Source organism: Silene latifolia, chromosome Y (assembly GCF_048544455.1).
Source record: "Silene latifolia isolate original U9 population chromosome Y, ASM4854445v1, whole genome shotgun sequence".
NCBI classification, from domain to species: domain Eukaryota; kingdom Viridiplantae; phylum Streptophyta; class Magnoliopsida; order Caryophyllales; family Caryophyllaceae; genus Silene; species Silene latifolia.
Window position 1 is genome coordinate 312,604,200 of NC_133538.1, and position 7,592 is coordinate 312,611,791.

The following is a 7,592-nucleotide window of genomic DNA, read 5'->3' on the forward strand; positions in this document are numbered from 1 at the left end:
TACCTCTCCTTCACCTTCCACCCAAACCTACTCCTGCTGCACCTGCCGCCAAGAAGCGGCGACTTGAGACTGGAGAGGGGTCCGCACCTTCAGGGAGTACTCAGCCTTCCACGGCTACTCCCGATCCAACCCCTACTCCCACTACTACTACCACTTCTACTCCTACTCCACCTCCCACTGACCAGACTGAGCCGGTCTTACCGGCTACTTTTAGACTACCTCCTCCTTTTGTGGCGCCCGCGGTTGTAGACCAAGGGGGCGCCGTTTACGGTTTGTTGCGTGAGATTGCAGAGCGTCAGGCTCGTATGGAGAGGGACTTAGCTTTGACCCTACACCCTCTGTACGAGTACCACTTGCGGCGACACAGACCGATCCCGGAGGGTTGGCCACACCCTTCCTTCTTCCGGTACCCAGCTGAGGGGTATCCGGCGTCAGAGGAGGAGGAGGAGGACGACGACCCAGAGGTGGAAGTGGAGAGAGCTCGCGCTGAGGAGCGGAGGAGGAGAGAGGAGGAGGAGGACCCGGAGTACAGGGCGGAGGTTGGCCGAGAGAGCAGTGACGACGACGACGACGAGTAGCTGCTGGTCTACTCACTTCCCCAGTTTTCTGGCTGGTTTGGGGAAGTTCGTATTTTGTATGTATCTCTTACTGTTTTATTTTGTCTCCTTTATTTCATTGTTTTTATTTTGTTGGTTGTATATTCCCGTTCCCTTGTATATATCTGCTGGTGTATGCTGGAGGACAACGAGGGCGTTGTCCGTTTTGGTTTGGGGAGGGTATTGCATCCTTTTGAGTCTGCATCTGCATCTGTTTTTGAATTCACGTTTACTTTTCAGCTTGCATTGTTCTTTATTTTCCATCAAAAATCCAAAAAAATCAAAAAACAAAATAGAAAATAGAAAAATTCAAAAAATTCAAAAAAATTTCACGTTTATTTTTGCATATAGGTTGAGTCGGAACGGTCGATTTTCGTGATGATAATGCACTATAACTTGTCTTTTTGCTTGAGCCGTGCACTTTTATTGATAGTTATTAGCTTTGTCATACGCATAGTCTACGAGTTTCTGTTCAAATTTAGCCGACTGTTTAGACTTGACCTGATAAATTGGCAAACTACTTAAAAATTCTGAGATATTAGAGCCCATAACTGGTGACATTCATGACCAGTTCATTAGGAATTTTGAGTAGTACTCCTTGCATAGCATGTTCGTCTTTTTTTGCACATTTATGACATTCAATTTCTCGTCAAATGCACATATTCGGGTTTGTGGTTGGTGTCACATGCAGGGAGGGCCTTGCAAATTTCCCTTTCCTTATATTCTTCACCCATTTAACTCCACATTAGCCAAATTTGCCTTTTTGACCCATTAGCTACATCCCAAACTAAGCCTGCCTAGTCAAGCTAGTTAGTATGTTCTTTTGTGGTATATTTTCCAATGCAGTTTGGTCCATGTTTCTTGTTTCGGAGTTGGTGTAAGTATTATGGAAGGAGGAGAAGAAAAAAAAAATAGTATCGAAAAAGAAAAAAAAAAAGAGAAAAACGTGAAAGAAAGGAAAAAAAAAGAATGAAAAAATAAAAGAAGCTGAAAAACGTGGAACAAAAGGAAAAAAAAAAGAGAAGTTTGAAAAAAAATGATTGTTTCAGTTAGTTCTTTCAGACGCTATTAAAGAAAGGAAGTTTGTCACCGTCTGACTCCTCCGTTTTATTCTATATTTTTGAGGAGATTGTGTTTGAGTTTAGTGAGCCTTGTGCCAATTGAAGGGCACTTGTACTTAGTTTTTCAGTCAGTTGAGATTCGGATGTTTCATTATGGTCCTGTTAGGAACTAGCTTGACGCTTTTACCTCCACATTTCCATAACATGTTTTGCCTTTTCTCACCTGAACCTCACTATTCCCATATTATTTGTAAGCCCTCGGCAATGACGGACATTATTGGTTGGAGTGTGTGCATTAGTACCTGAATTGTCTTTAATTTTGTTTCATGCATGCTATGTAGGTCGCAGTTAGGTGAGTGACTGTCTTTTCTCCTCTCTTTTACATATAACATTCACCCTTTGCTTCATGAGAGAAGAGTGACCACGAGAGAGTCTGATTTTGTTGGTCTTGCAAGGTCGATAGGTTGGCTATATTTCTGAACAGCTTATAATTCGTTTGCGTATTGACTGCTTAGCTTAAACTGTTAATTTTTGTTGCATTAAATTGGTTCAAGTAGACAAGTTATGCTAGCTTTGAGTTATTTTTCCGTTCCATTAGTGTATAGTTTTGAGTTTACTCGAGGGCGAGTAAAGGTTTGGTTTGGGGAGATTTGATACGTGCCTATTATATAGTCTTTTTAGCCTATTTCAGCACGTATTTCTATGCATTTCTATACTATTTTTTATGGTATTTTGCCCCGAATTGGCTACTTTGGTTCGTTATGTCCATTTTGTAGAAATGAACGCGAAAGTAGTGGAATCGTACTCTTTTTCGTCCTTTTTGCATGCATTTAGAGGAGATGGGATTGTTCCAGAGTGAGGTACTGCATTTGGAAGCGTCGTGGCACGCATTACGAGGCATTTGGTGGCGGACTTGAGCTGAAATGAAGTCAAAGTCCTCGATCAAGCGGTTTTACCACTCGATCGAGTGGTTTTCACGTTCCAGATTGGTCGATCGAGTACTTTGTACTCGATCCTTAAGTTGCAGAAAGACCATTAACTCTATCGAGTAACTATTTGGTCGATCGAGTGGATTTTTCTGAAGAGTAGGTCGATCGAGTACTTTTAAACCACTCGATCGAGTGGTTTCGATGGTTAATGGGCTTAATCAGCCCGTGTGTTAATTATTTCGCTAAACTTTGATTGCTTTTCTATTTAAACCTATGTTAACTAGGTTAAGAAGAGGCTTTTTATTATCTTTTCATCTATCAAACTTCCTACTGTAAACTTTGCTACGTACTTTTCATCATTCACTGTAACTTTGTTTTGGGATTATTATTGCTCGGATTCGATCGTTCTTTACGCCGGAATCGCATTGATTGTAATTCCTTCTCTTCCTTTAATAATAATTAACCTTTTTTGTTGCTTTAATTATCTGTTTTTCTTATTATTCCTTTTGCCCTAATTTCTCTTTATGCGATTTATTGGTTATTTCATTATGGTTACTGCTGGAAAATTATTTGTTGTTAGTTTAATTAGCGATATGAGTAGCTAAACCCCTTTCATGTTGGGATTAGGGGATCTGTGGTAGAAATGTGACGATGTAGTGAATGAATTAGATGAATTAATTGTGAGACCCTGTCACCATAGCAATTTAATTGTATTTATTCGACTTAGTTGAGTGCACGCTTCTATGTCACCCTTTAATCTGGCTAAAATTAATCCTGGATCGAAAGATTGGACTAAATAGGCCTGCTATGAACAGTAGACTACCCTAATGAGGATGAAAGTTAAGTTAGTGGTAATTTAGGATAGAAAATGGACCGAAAGGACCTTTCAACATCCATCTCACATTAGTTCGTCTGAATCATTTACAGCTGAGTCACTGGACTACCGCAGTGAACCGAAATCCCGACATGTCCCTTCTCTCTTGATAGTTTAAACTTTTTATCTTGTCTTACTGCTCTTTACTTTTATTTTTCCTTCCTTTAATCTCGTAGTTTAGAAACCAATTCAACAAGCCCCCTATTTGTTACTTTAGGACTAGAAATAGACAGCTGTTAATTACATTACCTCCCTGTGGATTCGATACTCGACTGCCTCTGCTAAATTTTAGTTGAGACCGTTAGGTTTTATCTTTGATAGGGTTGCGATAGCCGTGTCAATGACCTCTCGCTAAAATAAACAATTGAGACATAGCCTTACCAAAGAGTAGAAACCATGAAAACCTATTTCGTGAGGGAGTGCACTCAGCCCTACCGGGGTACAAACCTTGTTACGTAGGGGAAGTGGGTGATGAATGTTTATCCACCGAGTTCATGTTAATGAGGGTTTCATCGGCCATACCGTGCCCAAGTTGATGTGGATTTGGATCATGGACACATTTATTCGAAATTTGGATTGAGCTCAACGGAAGTATTCGTGACCGTAGTCGCATGTGTTCCGGGCTATAGATAATTATTAGAGTAATTTTATCGACCAAGAGTTCTAAAAGTAGAATTTATTAAACGTTAATCCACCGAGTTATATTGATAAAGGATGAATCGGCCCTACCGTGCCTAAATCGATATGAATTTGGGTCTTGGAATCATTTATCTAAGTTGGGTAGAGGTCACTAGATAAATGCAATAAAACTTGTTTAAATTAGTTTTCACGAGTATTATTTTTAAAACGACATTTGTTTTACTCCTTCTATTTTGTTTTGTAGACCACTTCTTTTTCTCATAACAAATGGCTACACCAAACCCAAACGCCACGCCTCTCGCAAATTCATCATGGCTCCGATCCTTTATGGATCGATGTAAACTTGAAAAGAATGGGTCAAATTTCTCCGATTGGGATGCCCAACTAAAATTAGCCGCCCAAGGTGACGACAAGCTTCATTACCTAACCGAGGCCTCTCCACCCGAACCTACTACTAGGTCGACCGCCACCACTAGGGAAGCATATGAGGCTTACCATAAGGAGTCCGCCGCAATGAAAAATGTGTTGATCTTTGCGATGGAGGCGGATCTCCAAAGGAGAGCCTTTAAAATGGGCACCGCTAATGAGATTTACTCCAAGCTTGTGACAATGTTTTCACAAACTCCGCGGATCATCCAATATGAGGCGGCCGCGGCATTCTTTGATCTCGACTTCAAAGAGGGCCAAAAGGTTAGCCCTCATGTGCTCAAACTTATAGAGCTAGTCGAGACCTTGAAAATTCAAAAGGTTGAAATCCCCAAAGAACTCATTGTAGATAGGATTCTACACTCCTTATCCAAAGTCAAAGCGTATGTTCAATTCCGGGTGAATTTTAACATGCAAGACAAGGATGTGTCTCTTGAAGAATTGCACAAGTTACTTGTGCAAGCCGAAAGGGACATGGGGTTAAATGTGAACCCACCCAAGGATGTGCTTAACATTAGCACCAAAAGCAAGGGGAAGTTCAAGAAGAATGGGAGGAAGGGTAAGAAACAAGCTCCCACTTTCACCAAAGCTAAGACTTATGAAGCTAGCACTTCAAAAATCAAGAAGGGTCCTCTTGATAAATGCCATTATTGTAATGGTGTTGGACATTGGAAAAGAAATTGTTCCAAATACCTTGGTGATATTAAGGCTGGAAAGATTACTCCAGTAGGTAAATGACTATCCTTTCTTTTATGTTTCTATTTCAACTATGGTATTATGATACAAAGTTGTGATAATGTATCTCCCTTTTTATTGTAAATAGGGCCTCCACCAAGCAAAGACAAGGGAAAAGAAAAGCAAGCTTGAGAAACCATCAAGAAGCTAGGAATAGCTTTCATGGAGCTTCACTTTTTATTGTCTTATTTCAATTATGTTTTGGATTTTAGAACCTTTAAGTTTCCGTGTTCGACATGGAAAGGTATTTTGGATAATTAGTTGTATTTTGGATAATGGTGGCTTGGTTTTCAACCCAAGTCACCCGTTTTATCATTTTATCCTTGTTCTAAAATTCGTATTTACATGCTTGCTCTTAGAAACATATGATTATTCACTTAAAGTGATCTAATAGACAACTATAATGATAGGATTCATTATACGTCCGCATGCTTAAGGCTTGTGTATGATCATTTATAAAGTGATATTGAGTCTATGAACTCTCTTAAAGGAATGTCAATCACCAAGTACACTTCAAAATCTAAAACTATTAGTCAACCTATGAGATAGTTCTCCTTATACTTCAAAATCATTATTTGTGTCTCATATGCTATCTTTGAATCTCTAGTGTATTTATTCTAAAGATAGAGTGGGAGAAAAATGAAGACACAACACACACCAAGATAAATTTGTGTACTTGTGTAAATGAGATCTACGCAAGAGAGAATGATTTGAATGAAGGTATATCTATTTATATAGTATACCCAATAGATGAGATCTATGGTCTCAAATAGTTCTATATGACTAAAGAGACCAAGTAAAGTAATCATAATAGTATGTTATCAAGATAACTACACGAGGAGACCAAAAGAAAGTTTTGGAACAAGAATGACTAATGTAAAGTCTTAATTGACTAGTTTATGATAAATTAAGACCAATAGTTTCAACTTTACTTAAGAGCCTAAATGAATCAAAGTAACATCCTAGTAAAAAACGAGATTTATGACTAGAGGTTGCAAGGATTGATATACCGATATCCTCATATTGCTAAGTTAAAGTCATTACTTAACCACATTATGAAAATGAATTGGTTAAACCTCCTTCTGAAAGGGATATTTTGAAGGACGTATATTATATATTATTTATAAATGACATTGTCACGCATCATTATGACATGAATGTGTTAGAGATTAAAAATCTCTTATCCATAAGGTTAAAAATGAGACCACTTCAAAATAGGTATTTTGAAAGGATATGATGGGAACATATATGGTTTTATCTCAAACAAAAGCAATATAATGTCTCAATTGAGTAGTCAATTGCAAATCAAGTGGGAGTTAGAAATTATCATGTGAAGACATGGAATTTAGTGGGAGTAATCATCTTATATAAGTTTATAACTCATCTCTCATTGAAGAATGACGAGCTAATACCTTCCTTCACAGAGGAAGATTTGAGTTTTCAATTCTGGATGAAAATGGACCATGATGAATCCAACTACATCATGAGATGTTGGATAAGTATTGTAAGATACATATCGAATCAACGAGATACGTAGGTTATTCATTTAAATGAAAATGGAATTGCCATTAGCAGTCATGGTCGTTCCTTGAACCTAAATATAGTTGATAACATGATTAAAAGTTACTAATGTTTTCGCCATTAGAATAATCATGCACATGTCCAATTATGAATCATATGCATAAGAGCATGATGAGTCATTGGTAAGCCATAGTAGAAACGTCATGAATTCTCGAGAAGAATTCGATGAGCGATTTCGGTGTTTGACAGAATACTCTGTTATGTGTCAAGAGGTTGCACATATTATAGAAAATCCGAACACATGTAAAGATTTATGAAAATCCTAAACTTTTCAAGCCAAAAGGAGAAATAGGAAGTTTGGAAAGATACTTAGTTGAATAAGAAGTTGCTCAAAACTAATCTTTCCTAATATGCTAGGACTTGTGAGAAGTGCTAGGCTAATCATCTTGACAAATTGTTGCAAGACTCTACAAAACATATACCTAGTGCATTGTGTGTGGATGGAGTACTTGATCAGTACAAGTTATATCATTCACCACAAATTCGTTCGTTATGTGATAATCGATAAGGAAGTTCTTTCAAGATAAAGAACCGAAACCAAGGTCGGGAACCTTGATGTGTACTTGGTAAGGTTCATGCTATGAGTGATAACATGAATGTAAAGGATAATACGATTAAGAAGTTTGAACACATGGACACGTGACATGTTAAACTTCTATTGCAATCAACAAGTGTTTACACACTTACGATATGCATCACAAGGTTGTAATATGGTATTGACTACCCGAGTGTGATGTCGACATTTGCCGTT